The sequence below is a fragment of the Eumetopias jubatus genome, unplaced genomic scaffold (genome assembly GCF_037043125.1).
Source record: "Eumetopias jubatus isolate StellerSeaLion01/CBP00866 unplaced genomic scaffold, mEumJub1_p1.0 scaffold_12, whole genome shotgun sequence".
Classification (NCBI taxonomy): domain Eukaryota; kingdom Metazoa; phylum Chordata; class Mammalia; order Carnivora; family Otariidae; genus Eumetopias; species Eumetopias jubatus.
In genome coordinates this window covers 96,196,199-96,213,645 of record NW_028274818.1, presented here as the reverse complement: position 1 = coordinate 96,213,645, position 17,447 = coordinate 96,196,199, and the positions used below count along the sequence as shown (strand labels likewise).

Sequence of the window (17,447 nt, the reverse complement as noted above, 5' to 3'; positions counted from 1 at the left end):
CACCCCAGATCCAAACATCCACCTACAGGAACTCTCTACTTCGCTGGCCCACAGGTTACCTTGAGCCAACCAGGTCAAAACTTCTACGAATCAGCTCCTCCTCATAATGACAGATGCAGCCATCCACCCAGTGACCACTGTCAGCCATTCCGGGGTCTAGCAGCTCTCGCCTTGTAAATGTCGCTCACAAGCAGCCGTTGCTCTGCCTCCTTCGGCCAAACTGAAAGCTGAATGTATCCTGCTCGTGTTGCCTCGTTTCCCTGATGCTTCTGCAGCCCCTACAGCAGGCCCGGCCTCACACAGAGCAGGTGCTGAACAAGAACATCCGACGTGACTGCCCACTGTTTATGTGAGAGGCACACTGTTCTAGGAGTTTTGCACATATTGTATATGATCCTCACAACATCTGTATTTCACAGATGAGGGAATTAAGGCCTAAGTAAGTTAGCTACCTTAGCCAAGGCCATACAGTAGTAAATGAACCAGGATTCAAATCCAGTCAGCCTCCAGAGCCAGCGCATTAACCATTAGGCACACTATTGCCTCCCAGTAAGTGTTATGGATTTGGTTAGAGTCAACCCTAGTCAACCCCCGTCACATGAGAGAAAAACCGAAGAGTATCCATACAATTTTGCAGTTAAGACATCAGCAGTGATACAAGTGAAAGCCCTTTCACTATGGTGATGCGAGGAAGGAAGAAACAACCAGACTGCAAAGTGCTAAGGAGAGAGTATCATTTTGAACAGCGACTACTTAAAACATGCCCTGGGCCAGGCACCATGCCAAGGGCTTTACCTACATGGTACTTTTTAATCCTCACAACAATGCTAGGTGGATACTACTATCCTGATTTTACAGAAGAGGAAACTAAGTCAAAAGAGGTTAAGTAATTTGTGCAAGGTAATAAGTGGCAGAGGTCGACTCTGACTTAATTCATCTGACCTCAAAAGCTGTGTCATCAATCGCAATACCAGGCTGATAAGTAGGTGTCAAGTCCAATGCCAAGTTGAAAAGAAACAAACAAAATTTTCCTATGCCATGGATATATAAAGTGTTTTTAGTCATGGACTTCAATAAAAGCACAAGACTGATTTTTTTGAAGTTTAAAATGGTTAACTTATTTTCCATCTCTATAAGCAAGGCAATTCATATCTCAAAACTCTTATCAATTAGAGTATAAAGCAAAGATGAGTAGAATCTTCTGTCGATGGCTTCTTGTTTCTCAAGCTAATATAATTCATAGTGTAGAAAAAACTTTCACATTAACTCACAAGTTTAAATGATCAAAAGACAAATTACAATAGAAAGCATAAAGTTTTAGTTACCAAGCGTGCATTTTAGGCAACACCAGTACTCAAAGACAAAAAGGAAAGGAACAACATGAGCTGACATAATTACATGTTTGTAACCAGACTTATTTTCAAAATTCAGACTCAGGCTGTACTTCTACTCACTTATAATTAATGAGTGCATGGCTCCATTTTCAAAGTCATAATATAAAAATCATGGTAAACTCCAACATGCCCCTCTCTCTCCCTTTTTAAAAAAATTAATTCACCACAGTTCCAAAGTGGAAAATAATTTATCTTTTTTCTTTAATTTTTTTTAAACTGCTGACCATCTTAAAAACCAAATTAAAAGTATCCCCATATTAAAAGTTTAATAACTTGGGAGTTTAATTAACAGCTATTAAATGACTTGGGAGTTTAATTAACAGATATTAAAAAAATAAATCATGAGTGATGACAAGATTAAGTCAAATTAAATTACACTAAACGTGCAATATGAAATTATAACATCCAAATTCAGTATAATGACGGGAAGATGTTGTGAAAACAGCACTTTTAACCAAACAGCATAAAAGCCCAACCGGCAAATGACCATACTTTGCAGACTCTCATCGCCAAAGGTTGCTGTATAGTCCCCAGGACCACACTTAAGTCTGTAATTATACACAAACTACAGACCTCTTGTCAAATTTATTCAATTTGTACCAGGGAAAGATAATGTAAAGATTTCCATATTTAGCAAAATAAATCCAAAATGGAAAATCAATTTGTTAAAAACTCTCTTTCCTCCATTTCTTTTTTTTATCACTATGATACTGTGCTTGTTTTATTTTTTTAAGGTTTTTATTTAAATTCCAGGTAGGTAACATTTAGTAATATTAGTTTCAGGTGTATAATTTAGTGATTCAACACTCACATCAGCCGTGCTCTTCACAAGCAGGGCCCTCCTTAACCCCCATCACCTGTTTTCACCCAACTCCTCACCCACCTCCCCTCTGGTAACCATCAGTTTGTTTGCCATAATTAAGAGTCTGTTGCTTGGTTTGCCTCTCTCTTTTTTTTCCCCTATGATCATCTGTTTTGTTTCTTAAGTTCCACATATCCTTTTTTTTTTTTCACTTTAATTGGAATGTCATAGTAAGATACTTTTTTAAAAACCCTCTTACATGACAACAGAATCCTGCAGCATGTTATTGACAAAAAACATCACGCAGATTGTCCATCCCTGGACTAATGTCATGCTGTGGCCCCCGTTAAAACCACTCTTTTTCTGATGCTTATCTATAACGAGGAGACAGAGCAGTGGATAGAGATGGAAGAAGAGTCTAAAAGAAGCATTAAAAAGTTAAGAGGGTGCAGTCCTGAGCATGTTTAAAGAAAGGATAAGCCAGTGAGGTCCTGAGACTAGTCATAATGTTGCAAAGCAATTACATGGCATCCTACTTGAATGGCTTCAAACGTTCTTGACAATACTGGGTAAGAGAAATAAACCACATGTCTGTGAAGTGAACTAGATGTCAGTAAACACACTCAGGAACTGGCTAAAGAGCTTGCCATCCATCACTTGGCTGTTGCCAGAGTGGCAGAGACCATACTAGAGCTGTGTTCTCGCAAACTAAACACAGGCACGGAAACAACTTGCAGACACCAAATTTAATTTCCTGATTGTTAATACCAGACATAAATCACAATCAGCATCTTTTTCATCGTCTTTAAAATAGGTTAAGCACTGCTTTGTATCACCGGCTGCCTAACAGAACAAAAGAAACCCACCAAATGAAAACAATTCTTTAGAACCCAGAAATCTACCAGAAGCCAGACTGGGCAGCCTATGCTTTTTTTGTCTTAGAAAAGCATTTAACCAGAGCACTTGGGTGGCTCAGTCAGTTAAGTGTCCGACTTTTTTTTTTTTTTAAACATTTTATTTATTTGACAGTGAGACACACACAGTGAGAGATGAACACAAGCAGGGGGAGTGGCAGGCAGAGGGAGAAGCAGGCTTTCCACCGAGTAGGGAGCCCGATGTGGGGCTCGATCCCAGCACCCTGGGATCATGACCCGAGCCGAAAGCAGATGCTTAACAACTGAGCCACCCAGGCGCCCCAAGCGTCCGACTCTTGATTTAAGCTCGGGTCATGATTTCAGGGTCCTGAGATGGAGCCCTGAGTTAAGCTCTGAGCTCAGCGGGGAGTATGTGTGAGGATTTTCTCTCTTTCCCCCTCCCCTCACTCACTCTCCCTCTCAAATAAATAAATCCTAAAAAAAAAACAGTAATAATAAGAATAAGAAAAGCATTTAACCCTTAACCGACTTCCTCTGCCAATGATTCTAGGCTCCCACTGTTCAGCTACCTTCCTTTATGAAGCTTAACCATAACAAAACCCCTAATGGTTGTTATCTCCCTACGGTAATTGCGTCCTGCCACTTTTTATAGCCTTTTGCTTTCTCTAAGTATGTTCCCTGCGGGCAGAAACTATTTGCACCAAGCTCTTGTCTCTCTTCCCTGCAGCAGGGGCAGCTACAGCCCAGAAAGAGGTGAGCTCCATCAGCATTTGGGGATCTCAGTACCCGGACTTGGGTGGCAGCCCCACTTCCAGTCCACCTCAATTAGGCCACAGAAATTCTTCCCGCACCTTTACTAGGAAGTCAACACAATGCCTCCTTATCCTAGAAAGAAAACATGCTTGGAGTCATGAAGTACATCTCAGCTGCACAACAGGTCAATTTCCTTTTCTTAAATGGGGAAGCTGGAAGGTGTTCTTACCCTTCAAGCAATTTCACATACAGACAGCACACAAATGCTCAGACCCCAAGCTAACCAGAGAGCTTTGGGGACAAGACAATTTATTAAGTATTCGTCATCAAATTAATCAAATTCCAGCATTGGAGTTTTTCCTCCCACTACCTCCCCACAGCAGCTCACCTTTGAGGCAGGAAAGCAGCAGTTCAGGAGGAGCTGCAATCTTTCCTGCTTTAAAGCAGGCTGCAAAGAAGTTCCCCATCATCACCGAGGACTGTAATCCGCTAGTTGACAACTAAACTACAGGCAACGGATTCTTCAACGAAGGCCCCCTCACCAGCTGTCCCCCGGTTATGGTGTTCACACAATTCAAAACAGCACAACAGGCTTGGTTTTATTCCTAATGGTGCTTACCAAAAGAAACAAAACTATGTGCCTCTAGGTTACCCCGAAGCCACTCCTTTATTAAAATATGAGTGAAGATAATAATCCGCCCCATTTCTGCGTATTTACCAAGCTTGAAACATAAAATACCACTATTTAAAGTTTTTGGCACATACGCGAATCTCTCCCTCCCATTTTCTTTCTGAAATGTGTCTACTTTGCAAATGGAGAAGGCAAACACGACCCAAAGTCAAAAATGGCAAACTACCAAAATGTTCCCCGTGCCAAATCCAAATTATCCAGGCCTCAGGTCCATACGTGGGAAGTCCTGCCATCTCGGGGACGGCAAGGCACCCTTGCTCCGGGAATGCAGGTGGACCAACCCCGGTGGCGGGTGACCAGGCCCAGGCCGGCGGAGCAGGCCAGACCTGGGCTAATGCAAAGCGACCCCCACCGGCAACTGGGGCGGGGGCTGCAGCCCCGAGAGGCAGCGAAGACACCCGGCCAGCAAGACCGCTCCCAACCAGCGCGTCCCCCTCCCGGCCCCGCGCTCGGCCCCGCGCTCAGCCCCGACCCCAGCCCGCCAGCCCCGGCTTACCCCGCCCCGGTGGGCAGCGGCGCGCCCCGGGCCCAGCCGGGCCAGCTGGTCGGCAGACGCCCGCGGCCGCTCAGAGCTCACTCGCGGCGGCGCGCGGCGGGCCCGGGGCCGCTCCGCACCATCCTCCCCGCCGCGCCGGGGGCGGCGTCGGGCTCCGCGGGGCCCAGGCGAAGACCAGAGGCCAGTCCGGCTCACAGACTCGTCTCCGGGTCCGGCAGCCGTGGTTTCCGGGTAGAAAAAAACGCCACCGCCAACGCTGCCGTAACCTCCGACACCTGGCGTCCGACGGCGGCGCGGCCGGGACAAGATTCCCCAGTCGCGAGCGTCAGAGACCACGCCCCCTGGTTGGGTCACGTGGGAGGGGGCTTGCGTGTGAGTACGAGGGCTGTGTGCGTCCAGACGTGGAGTGCGTGCCGTGCTTTCCTGCGTCTGTGTATGAACGTAGTGTCGTAAGAAGGGCATTGTGGAAAGTGTGCGTGCGTGGTGCGCGTGTGTGGAGCTGTGTGTCGGTGTGCGTTCTGTGAAGACCGTGTGTTGTGCACGTCGGTGGATCTGTGCGCGTGTTTCGTATGGTGTGCGATGGTTCTAAGTATAGGATGTGTGCGTACATAGGTGTGTATGCAGTGTGTGTGCTCGTGTGTTAATCACTGCCCATGAAAGTATAATTTCAAATAATTAAATAAATATAATTTAATGCAGTGACTTTGTAAAGTAATTTGGCATTATCCAGTAAGCTGGAAGATGTACATCCTTTCTGGAGAATATATTACCCTGGAGAAACAATGGCACATCTGCACATGACATAATAAAGAATGTTTATAGCACCACGGTTTGTAGTCACTAAGAACTGAGGGAAAAAACCAAATCCCCATACGGTCAAATGTAAAAAAAGACTTCAGTATATTCTTACATAATCCGTTTCAACAATGAAAATTGTTGAAAACAGCTGACAACAGAGAGGCTCACCCTAAGGCTACAATATGCTGGGGGAGCAAGCTACAAAATGATACGTTGCAGCATAATTCCATTATATTAAATCCCCCAAACATAATCTAATCAGCATATTGTTCAGAGATGCATACATAACTGGTAGCACTCAAAAAAACAAAAACAAAAACAAAAACACCCATGAGAAAAAGATGCACAAACCTCATGCTCCGTGTTAAGAAACTAGAATGGGGAAGGAGCTACACAGCGTACTTCAAAGGTACTTTGAGCAAGTCACAAGCACTCTGAACCTCATGTTCTTCATTTCTGAAATGCGGATGATAATACCAGCTTAGTCAAGTTGGTAAAAATCCTCCGCTCTGTAAACTGTAAAGCACTATCCAAAGAGAAGTTATGTGCTGTGAGAGCTAACGGTGGTAGGACCTGAGCTGTTTGTCAAAGTTCCTGCAGGGTACTGATCCCCAGTCAAGGTATGATGCACACTGATTTAACAGTATTGTTTTGTAACCCATGGGTTCAAGGAGCTTCAGAGTAGTTTGTGTCAGCTTCTCAGCATTATTCGTTGATAAAAGCCAAAGGGTTCTGCAGTTGGAGCTAGTTACATAGCAGGAATATGCCTATGTGACCAGCAAAATATTAAAAAAGAAACTAGCAGAGACTCTATCTTGGGCTCCCTGCTCCAAAGTGTTCCGTGCACATGTCACTGGTTCCTGTCCCAGGAGTGAAAGTGCGTTCTGTCTTGGCTCAGACAGAAGTAGGGTAACAGAGCCCTGTACTTGGCATTTCCAGCAGGCCTCTTGCTATGAGACAGCCTTTGGCTGTGATGCATTATCTGTTACTTAAATTTTACTGCTATATTTAAAATGAAGGTGTTATTAAATTTGTAGACTGAGGAAAAAGAACAAAAAAGATATTACATCTATATTGTATTTTTTTTTCCTGTAATAAACTGTGGATTTGTTAGTATTGTCACTTGGCATCCTGGGAATCTTCTTTAGCACCTAAAGCCTGTTAAACCATCTCAGCAGCTGCTATCAGATGTAGGATTTACTGAAAAAACAAAAAACAAAACAAAACAAAACCCTGACTCATTCTTAACTGAAAACGTGGCCAGGGCATTACTAGAAAGAAAAAGGGTGATTCTGATAAAGAGGATGAAAATGAACAAGTTACTCCTGGTTTGAAGTAGCTCAGCCTTTGAAATTAGACACCAGCAGTAAAACATTTCAGTGAAATCTGGAAATGAAAGAATCGGAACCTCAGGAGCCAGAAGAATGGACCAGAAGGGAACTGCAAACTGCTGTCAGGTCAGCTAAAAATTCAGTTCTGTGGTTGTTGCTTTGAGCATCAGCAAAATGAAAGTAAGTTCGGAATCTCCTTGGGGTGAGCTCTGCCCCTTGCAGCTGGCACTGTAATATCTGATGAATCAGCTAGTTCTGCGAGATGTATGACAACAAAGAAGGTAATTCAAGTGAGGCAAGATGCCGAGGGCAAGAAACCATAGAAATAAGGGATTATTCAGTGAAGGAGCTGAAGCATTTTCTAGATCATTACAGACATCATTCTAATAAACCTTTGTGAAAAGGACTCCTGAGAATTTTAGAAGGAGGAGCAGTGTCTCTGCTTTGAACACTTCTGACTAAAGGGGAATATTTGGGCCCACCAAATATTGGCTAATACCTTTGTGGGGACGGTTCAAGGGGAAGCCCCTAGACTTCTAGAATGGATTAAGAGAAGGGCAATATCAGTGCCCCTCCCTTGTCAACACATGCTGAAGCCACAAAAACATTGCAGGTGTAGGCAGTTCTGAGCTACCTTCCTAACGACAGAATCAAGCTTCCTGCTGGGACGTCCCTCACCCAGGCTACAACCGACGCTGTAGTCCAGGGAGTCCCACCAACACTGGAACCATACATGACTTTGCTATTGAGACCACAGGAGGGTGTAAAAGAGGTAACCTTGAATCCTTTACCCCAACTACCACACAGAGGATTTCAAAATTTTTAAAGAATCAGTGGCACAGCGACTCTGGAAAACTGCCTAGCAGTTCCTCACTGACATTTAACAACAGCATTATAATAGCCAAAAAAAAAAAAAAAAAAAAGTGGAAACAGCCCACATGTTCATCAACTGAGGAATGGGCAAGCAAAATGTGGGACATCCATACAAAGGAACATTATTCACCCATGAAGGGGAATGAGGTACTGACACTTGCTCCAACGTGGATGAAACTTGAAAGCATTATGATAAATGAAGGAAGTCAGTCACAAAAGGCCACATATTATATGATTCCATTGATATGAAATGTCCAGAATAGGCAGATCCATAGAGACAGAAAGTGCATTAGTGGTTGGTGAAGGTGGGAGGTGGTAACTAAAGGGGGACGGTGTTTTGGGGGGCCAACAAAAACATCTGAAAATTGACTGTGCTGATGGTTGCACAACTCTGTGAATACACTAAAAACTATTGAATTGTACCCTTTAATTGGGTGATTTATGTATATGAAATATATCTCAATAAAGATGTTTTCAAAAAGGTTAAAACTTTACAAAAGAAAGAAGATCAAACCAAGAAAGGGATCAACAATTCAGGCTCCAATCATGTAGAAATCTTTAGACAGTTAATTTTAAAAGTCATGAAAAAGGAGGAAATTGACAGAGTGCCACCAAAACCTTGATGGAATTTTATGGAAATCTGGGGATCCCACAACTAAGTCTCCTCGATGTCCCTAGGATGGAAAATCCCAAGGCTTAGGGAAAGACAAAGCTTCCAGTGAGCCTATAGCATTAGATTCCAAAATACCCACTTTTTTTTTAAGTTTTATTTATTTGACAGAGAGAGACACAGCGAGAGAGGGAACACAAGCAGGGGGAGTGGGAGAGGGAGAGGCAGGCTTCCTGCTGGGCAGGGAGCCCGACGCGGGGCTCGATCCCAGGACCCTGGGATCATGACCTGAGCCTAAGGCAGACGCTTAACGACTGAGCCACCCAGACGCCCCAAAATACCCACTTTTAATATAAAGGTGGTAGTCCTTTTTCCCATACTTGCAAATTTTCTTTAAGATTGATATTATTTCAATTTTAAATTTAAATTCAAATTTTAAATTTAAGGACATTCCTTATTAAAAAAAAAAAAATCAAGGCCATAATGGAGGAAGAAGACTGACCCAAGGGCTGGGGTCTCTTGACCCAACTCCCAGGGTAGTTCTTCAGGCCTTGTACCAACATGCGGTGGAATGGCCAAGGGTGGAGAGGTAACTCTTGTAGGTCTCCTGGGTACCAGAACACATTTGCAGTGTTGCCTAGGCCTGCGAACAAGCCCTTAGGGGCAACAGAATTAACTCAGGGGGCCATGGGGATGCTGCTGCGAAAGGGACCAAAATTAAAATCTGGTCAACAGTTGGAATATGTTGGGCCTCCTGGGTGGCTCAGTTGGTTAAGCGTCTGCCTTTGGCTCGGCACGATCTCAGGGTCCTGGGATCGGACCCCACATCGGGCTCCCTGCTCTGTGGGGAGTCTGCTTCTTCTTCTCCCTCTGCCCCCCCCCCCGCCTCTGCCCCTCCCCCTCCGCTTCTGCCCCTCCCCTTCCCCCTGCTCGTGCTCGCGCGCGCTGTCTCTCTCTCTGTCACTGAAATAAATAAAATCTATTTTTTTAAAAAATTGGAATTTGTGATTTGTGTTTTGTTTTGTTTGGAATGTGTGATTTGTAAATGTATGCTGTGGTGGTGTCTCCCTTACCTGCCATGTTTTTGTGGTGGAGTCAGGGCAGAGGGGAGGGGCCAGAGCAGAGGACCTACCCAGGGGTCTTCTCTACTGTACCCTTACCTCTCTCAAGACTGGACCTGGTCGTGTCTGCACTGGAACTTCAGTGAAGGGCTCCAGAGGCTGGAAATTTCCACAAGATATCATGTCCATAGATTTGGACCTAATTGCAGGATTTCAAAGAGACTGACAGAACTGACTGTCCCTTCCCCACACCCCGCCTCGGTGGAGCTGACTGCTGAGATGTTTTGCGGCCTGGTGGATGGGATAGTTGCACTTCTCTGCACTGATACAATCAGACCCTCAAGATGAACTGAAGGGGAGGCTCTTCCCCATCTCCTGTTACTACCAGCAGGACTACGTGCATAGTGGGGAACCACCGGACCTTCCTTCAGAAAGGACTGGATTCAGATTAATGATATATGGAAAAAGATGAGATTGCTCCCTGGGGGGAAAGGGAGCGAATAGCTTGTTAAAAGGGAAGATCTCACCAAATTTCCATGCCTTGTGAGAAACTTAGAGGAAGAGAATAAATATGGTCTCTTAGCTTTGACTCAGATGGTCCTTGGAGCAAAGAACTCTGTTTGCCAAAAGCTCCTCTTTTTTGAAGAGCCAACAAGTGACCTGAGCACTATGAAGAACAGCTTGGCAGATCCTCAGAAAGTTACATGTAGAATCACCATGTGATCCATCAATTCTAATCCTAGGTATGCACACCACAGAGGATTAAAAGCAGGAACTAAAACAGATACTTACATACTGACGTTCATCATACCATTGTTCTCAATAATGAGAATGTGGAAACAACCCAAATGTCCAGAAACAGATGAATAGGCCAACAAATTGGCATATACATACAAAGGAATATCATCTTTAAAAGGAATGGAATTCTGATACATGCTACAACATGGATGAACCTTGAAAACATGATAAATGAAATAAGCCAGATACAAGGAACAAATATTGTGATCTAACTTTCATGAAGCAGCTAGAATAGGCAAATTCATTAAAACAGAAAGTAGAATAGAAGTTACCGGGGGTGCAGGGAGGAGGGAATGGGGAGTTGTTTAATGCTACAGAATTTCTATTTGGGATGATGAGCAAGTTCCGGAAATGGATAGTGCTGATTGTTGCATGAACTGTGAATGTACCACCGAATTGTACACGTAAAAATAGTCAATTTAAGTTGTAAATATTTCACCACATTAAAAAAAAAATAAGTGAGCTGAGAATATCCAACCTAATGACCTTCTGGGCATGGTCTATGTCCTCACAACCGGTGAACAGTTGTGAGGTCTGTTGTGACCACAAGAAAGAATAGTAACGTGGCTACGTCTTTGCATTGGCATTTCACATTTGGTCATGAAATAATAGAGAAAAGGCCTCTGACCTATACTCCTATGAGAAATAAGATATGGTACATGAGAAAAGGTAGATTTTGTTGGAAGGGACAAAATAATAAAAAATAGATTAATTACGGTTTAGTCAACAGAAGTATGCCATAAAGTACAGAGAGTCATTGAGCAGGGAGGAAAAGAATTATCAGTATAAAATTTTTTTAAAAAGATCTTACTTATTTATTTGAGAGAGAGAGACAGAGAGACAGAGAGCACGAGAGGGAAGAGGGTCAGAGGGAGAAGCAGACTCCCCGCCGAGCAGGGAACCCGATGTGGGACTCAATCCCGGGACTCCAGAATCATGACCTGAGCCGAAGGCAGTCGCTTAACCAACTGAGCCACCCAGGCGCCCTATCAGTACAAAATGTTTGTGCTTGTCCTATTATTGGATGGATCAGCTCTCTGTTTAAATGGGTACCAACCCCCCCAAATTACTGCAAACATTTGGAAACTGTGTGCACACTCGAATTCTCTGTATGAACAGAGTGCCTGTTCCAGAGTGTTCTGTGCACATGTAGGTGGTTCCTGAACCGAGAGAGGGCTAATAGGACCTTGCACCTGGCTTTTCCAGATCCTTGGAATAAGATGGCCTTTGGTTGTGATACATTTCCTTACTCTAATGCTGTTGCTACCTTTGTGCCCTTTCCATGAATAAACTGTAGATTTGTGAGCATCGCCACGTTGAGTCCTGTCACTTTGGATCTTAAGCAAGTCAAACCCACTTGACTACCGGCATCTGGGCGGTTTGGCTTCATTAACAATCACTGGGCTCCTGATGGACTGCACTGGGACACGGACACATCCATCGCCTCTTTGGCGTTCCTGCCAAAATGCTAAAACCTGAATCTAATCCTCAGGAAATGAGCAAACAAATCCAGGATGAGGGACGTTTTGTAAAATATCTAGTCCACGCTCTTCAAATGCATCCATCTCATGAAAACAGGAAACAATCCTTCCATGATGTATATCAAGTCATCATGATGTACACTCTAAATATCTTACAGTTTTATTTGTCAATTATACCTTAATAAGCTGAGGGAAAAAAAAAAAAATAAGGCCGGGCAACTGTTCTAGATTAAAGACCACTAAAGACACATGACCACTAAAAGCAAGGATTAATCCTGTACAGGACCCTGGATTGGAAAATTTGGTTATGGTCTGCTTATTGCATCAATGTTAAATTCCTGTGGTTACATGAAAGACTGTCCTTATTCTTAGGGGATACATACTTATGTAATATATATATATATATTTAGATCTATACTAAATAAAAGTATTGCGTTATCTGCACCTAAGAGAGAGAAAGGAAGCGAATGTGACAAAATGTTAAGTGTTGGATCAAGAAGGGCATATAAATATTCATTATAGTATCCTTGCAATATTTCTGTGGATTTGACATTTCTCAAAATAAAAATTTAGAAGAAAAAAATAATAATCACTGTAATACATTAGGCCAGAAGTCAGCAAACTTTTCTGCAAAAAAAAAATATTTTAAGCTTTACAGACCATATGGTCTCTGTTGCAACTATTCATCTCTGCCATGTACTGTGAAAGCCACAGAATGAATGGGAGTGGCTGCATTCTAATAAAACCTTATTTACAAAAGCAAGTGGTGGGCCAGATTTGGCTGCAGGCCATATTTTCTGACCCCTGCTTTAGTCTGTGGCCAACTCAGGGCAATTCTGTTGCATCTTACGGTCCACTAGAAATACGGTCCACTAGAAATTCATGGCTGCTCAGGAATTGACACATTGTTAAAACGTGAATAAAATATTGTAGCTTGAAATGCTGTCATCCTAATCTCCCAATACCTGACAACCTAACAGCCACACCCCACTTGAAGCACCCTCTCCTCTTTTTCATATTGTCCCTAATAAAAACTTCTCAAATCTCATTTTCCCAACATCCAAGGGCTAAAGCTCCAATGCCTACCATTTTCTCCTTTCTCAGTTCTCTGAGATCTTGGGAAGAGTCAATATATAAATTGGTGGTTAGAAATGGGGGACTCTATGGCAGAGTGTAGAATGGTGCGGCCACTATGGAAAACTGTATGGTAGTTCCTCAAAATATTAAAAATAGAACTACCATATGATCCAGCATTTTTGGGGTGTATTATACAAAAGAACTAGAAGTTTGGATCTTGAGGTATCTGCACTCCCGTGTTCATTGTAGCACTATTCACAATCGCTAAGACATAGGAATAATCTAAATGGCCATCAACAGATGAATGGATAAAGAAAATGCGTAGGGGCACCTGGGTGGCACCGTCGGTTAAGCATCTGCCTCTTGGTTTTGGCTCAGGTCACGATCTCAGAGTCCTGAGATCGAGCCCCGTGTTGGGCTCCACACTGGGCTTGGAGCCTGCTTGAGATTCTTGCTTCCTCTCCCTCTGCCCCTACCCTACCTTACTCTAAATAAATAAATCTGAAAGAAGAAAAAGAAAGAAAGAAAAAAAGAAAGAAAGAAAGAAAAAGAAGTAGGAAAGAAAGAAAAAAGAAAGAAAGAAGAAAGAAAAGAAAGAAAGAAAGAGAAGTAGGAAAGAAAGAAAAAAGAAAGAAGAAAGAAAAGAAAGAAAGAAAGAAAGAAAGAAAGAAAGAAAGAAAGAAAGAAAGAAAGAAAGAAAGAAAGAAAAAGAAAAAGAAAAAGAAAAAGAAAGAAAGAAAGAAAGAAATGTGTACACAATACAGTGGAATGCTACTTGACTTAAAAAAATAATTCTTCAAAATGGAACCCAACATGGATGGATCTTAGGACATAAGGTATGATTCCACTTATATGAGGTATTTAAAATAGCCAAATTCATAAAATCAAAGATTGGGGTGGTGGTTACAGGGGTTAGAGGGGGGATAGAAAATTGGGAGTTATTGGGGCGCCTGGGTGGCTCAGTTGGTTAGGCGACTGCCTTCGGCTCAGGTCATGATCCTGGAGTCCCGGGATCGAGTCCCACATCGGGCTCCCTGCTCGGCAGGGAGTCTGCTTCTCCCTCTGACCCTCTTCCCTCTCGTGCTCTCTATCTCTCATTCTCTCTCTCTCAAATAAATAAAATCTTTAAAAAAAAAAAGAAAAAAAAGAAAATTGGGAGTTATTAATCAACAGTCAAAAAGGTTCAGTGAAAAAAGATGAATAAGCTCTAGATAGCTGCTGTCCAAGTCAACAATAATGCACACGTAAAAATTTGTGAAGCGCATAGATTTTATGTTAAGTGTTGTTACCACAATAAAAAGTAAAAGACATAAAAAGAGTGGGGGCCCTGGAACTCCTCTGCCTGGGTTTGAATCCTAGCTCCCCACTTCAGCTCTGTGATCTTGAGCGAGACACTTGCATCTCTGTGCACCAGCTTCCTCTCTGTTCCTCAGGATAATTAGTATTACTTACCTGCAGGATTAAATGAGTTCTTCCACGTGAAGCACTTAGCATAGCCACTAGCATGTATCAAGCACCAATTAATGCTACCTATTATTATTCCCGCCAAACTAGGTTTGTTAGACCCATTTAAGAGGTAATACCTTTTAAATGCTTGCTTAGCATGCTACCTGGTACATCAGGGCTAAATACATGTAAGATTCTGTAATTATTCCACGAGGCAGCTAAACAGCGTCACTCCCCTTGTATCTTACACCCAACTCTTCTTTTTTTTTTTAAGATTTTCTTTATTTATTTGACAGAGAGAGACCGAGAGAGAGGGAACACAAGCAGAGGGAGCGGAAGAGGGAGAAGCAGGCTTCCCTCCGAGCAAGGAGCCCGATGCAGGGCTCGATCCCAGGACGCTGGCATCATGACCTGAGCCGAAGGCAGACGCTTAACGGCTGAGCCACCCAGGTGTCCCCTTACACCCAACTCTTGAGCTATTTAATTTTTCATGTTTTTACACCTTCCCCTTTCTCCTGGATTGTAGGCTCTGGGACACGTGTCTTTTCGCAGCCCCTCCAGCACCATTCTGTATATGTAGTCTGGGCTGGAATATATATAGGGCATAGACTTAACGCAGTTTTAAAGGGAGAACCTTGAGCAAACCACCTAGTTCAACACCCTACTGATTGGTTCATCTAAACACTAAAAAGACAGAGTTTCCAGAAGGAGTCACTACTACTTATGAAATGATAAGAGGAAGTTTTCACTTGAGATAGCGACGCATCCATCCACCCCTCTGACTTTTCAAATCAGGAGAAAAAGCCCAGACTCCTCCCCCTCCCCTCCCCCACCAGAAATTCAGGTTAATTTTGACAGTGGACTCAGTGCTTAGGCTAGGTGCCTCCATATTTAAGAATGCTTACCAATCTTCTAGCTGCCACCCCAAATCCAAGAAGCAAGATTTCTTTCAGCTTCATTGACTTTTTATTAAGGGAGGGAGCAACTTTCTTCTGGCAGTGAAACCATTCAGCAGGTGTATACTTCTGTAAAGGGAATTTAAACCAGACACCTATCCCTGCAGACAGTTCGTTATTCTTTTAAGGAGGGGTAGGTCTCAGAACCTTCCAAGAGGGTGATTCTACCCCTAGAAGTGGCATTCTATATTGGCAACCACAAGGGGTTGCCTGGGAAACCTTGTTTAGAGACCAACTGTGTCACTTTTAAAACAAACGTCTCCCTTTAAGAGGTAACATGAGCTATTACAGTTCTGTGTTGTGTGGTGGTTTGGATAGCTTTAGTTCTTACACTCTTAGAATAATTTTCTTCATTTTTCTGATTATAAAACAACCACGGCATTGTATAAAGTTGGGAAAATTTAGAAAATATTAAAAAGGAAATTAAAACCATCTGTAATAACCCACCCAGTGGTAACTACTGAGAAGATTTTGCTGTAGTTCTTTCTTTTTTTCTAGCATTGCATGGAATTTTCTTTTATTTTTTTAAAAGATTTTATTTATTTATTTGAGAGAGAGAATGAGAGAGAGAGAGAGCATGAGAGGGGGAAGGGTCAGAGGGAGAAAGCAGACTCCCTGCTGAGCAGGGAGCCTGATGTGGGACTCGATCCCAGGACTCAGGGATCATGACCTGAGCCGAAGGCAGTCGCTTAACCAGCTGAGCCACCCAGGTGCCCCATTGCAGGGAATTTTAAAACAAACTTGGAGTATGTTTAACATCATGCTAGGATAGTTTTCTACATAATTACTATTTAATTTAAACATCCCCCTCTACACAATTCAAATACTGAAAATTTTAACTTCTGTAGTCAATATTTTTTATAGAAATTTTTATTGTGTTTCTTAAAAATTATTTTCTTAGCATAGTTTTCCAGAAATGGGATTACTGTGCCAAAAAGTAAAAAGGTTTTTAAGACTCTTGACATATAGTACTGATTTGCTGTCTGGAAATTTTATAATCTGCACTTCTATCAATGAGGCATATTTCTCTGCACACTCATAGTCATAAAAATGTTATAAAATTTTGCTTTTGCCAATTTGACAAGAGAAAAATTATGTTATCAAATTATTTTACATTTCTCTGATCACTAATGAGGTTGAAATTTTTCATCTGTTGCTGACCATTTGTAAGTTTAAATGGTGAATTGTTTGTTCATGTCCTTTGGGAATTTTTGTTTTTATTTATTTATTTATTTATTTATTTATTTATTTATTTATTTTGAGAGAGAGAGAGAGAGAGCAGGGGTGGGGAGAGGCAGAGGGAGAGAGAGAGAGAGAGAATCTTAAGCACGCTCACACCCAGCATGGAGCCTGACTCAGGGCTTAATCCCATGACCCTGAGACCATGACCTGAGCCAAAATCCAAAGACAAGACACTTAACTGACTGAGCCACCCAGGTACCCCACTTTGTGCATCTTTAAATGGCTAAAATGTTTTTAATATTCTTATTTGAAGAAGTACTTAGGGGCGCCTGGGTGGCTCAGTCGGTTAAGCGTCTGTCTTCGGCTCAGGTCACGATCCCAGGGTCCTAGGATCGAGCCCCGCATCAGGCTCCCTGCTCCGCGGGGAGTCTGCTTCTCCCTCTCCCACTCCCCCTGCTTATGTTCCCTCTCTCGCTGTGTCTCTCTCTGTCAAATAAATAAATAAAATCTTAAAAAAAAAAGAAGTACTTAAATTTTTTTTCATATTTGTATTGGTAATTTGTCTTTCTTCTTTTTTCCCCTGACTTCATTGTGATATAACTGACATGTAACATTGTGTAAGTTTAAAGTATACAGCATGATTTAATAGACAATAATGTTGCAAAATGATTACCACAAAACGGTTAGTTAACACATCCATCACACAGTTACGAATTACAGTAACCCACCTCACACAATTACCTTTTTAATTTAATTGAGGTTTTTTTGGTGAGAACCTTTAAGATCTAATTTCTTAGCAATTTTCAAGTATGTAATATAGTTT

At 42.5% G+C, this 17,447-nt stretch overlaps 1 protein-coding gene across 1 annotated transcript in view; it reads right to left on the bottom strand.

The window, feature by feature from the left end:
- Nucleotides 1-5,270, bottom strand: part of TMEM248 (transmembrane protein 248) — a 32,286-nt gene extending 27,016 nt beyond the window's left edge. The window contains exon 1 of the mRNA XM_028109911.2: nucleotides 5,012-5,270. The gene's annotated coding sequence lies outside the window, so the exon portion shown is untranslated. The remainder of the gene's footprint in view (nucleotides 1-5,011) is intronic.
- Nucleotides 5,271-17,447: the final 12,177 nt, after the last annotated feature.